Raw genomic sequence first — 685 nt, 5'->3', positions numbered from 1 at the left:
CTTAATTAAAGAATAAAACTATATGCTGTCCAGGGCACCTATAGGAAGAGAGCTGGTATCTTTTCAAATCATCTGAGCTAATGGAAATAGCAGAAGAGCAAAGAAACACTCTATTATACATTTCAGAAGAATAAAAGAGAGTAACACCTGATGGGAAACATTACTGAAGTTCAACATCAAAAGGACTTTCATCATGCCATTACTACCAGACTCATTAAAGGCCTTCTTACACCTTACACTGTGAGCTGCACAAATCTTGATGGGTGTTAGTGCTAGCTTGAGTTTGAAGCAGTCACATTTCAGGCCAGCAGGGGCCTAGAGGACTGAAAGGTAAGAATCCTTCCTCCCATTCTGGGCTTCCCTCCAATGTCCTGGGCTCTCCCAGTCACCCCGCACCAGGAATCACCCCATGCCCCTTGGGGTTTGCCTCTGCCTCGCCCTGTCCCCAGAGCATTACTTACTTGGGGCTACCTAGGCTGACTGTCCCAGGGCAGCAGGCAGAGAAGGGTTAACCTGCCTGCCTGGCCACTGCTGCTGCTTCTCTTCTGGCCCAGAGAGACATGGTAGCTGGACAGTCAGGTTAACTCTTTCCTGCCTGCTCCCTGGGACAGGCAGTGTGAGCAGCCACAAGCAAATGGGTGGGGCGGGGGTGGGGGTGGTGAGAGTGATACCATAAGTAAATGAA

Source organism: Gavialis gangeticus, unplaced genomic scaffold, assembly GCF_001723915.1.
Source record: "Gavialis gangeticus isolate Ggan-Ray unplaced genomic scaffold, GavGan_comp1, whole genome shotgun sequence".
In the NCBI taxonomy this organism is placed as follows: Eukaryota; Metazoa; Chordata; order Crocodylia; family Gavialidae; genus Gavialis; species Gavialis gangeticus.
The sequence above is the reverse complement of the archived record's forward strand: the minus strand, read 5'-3'. Positions refer to the sequence as shown.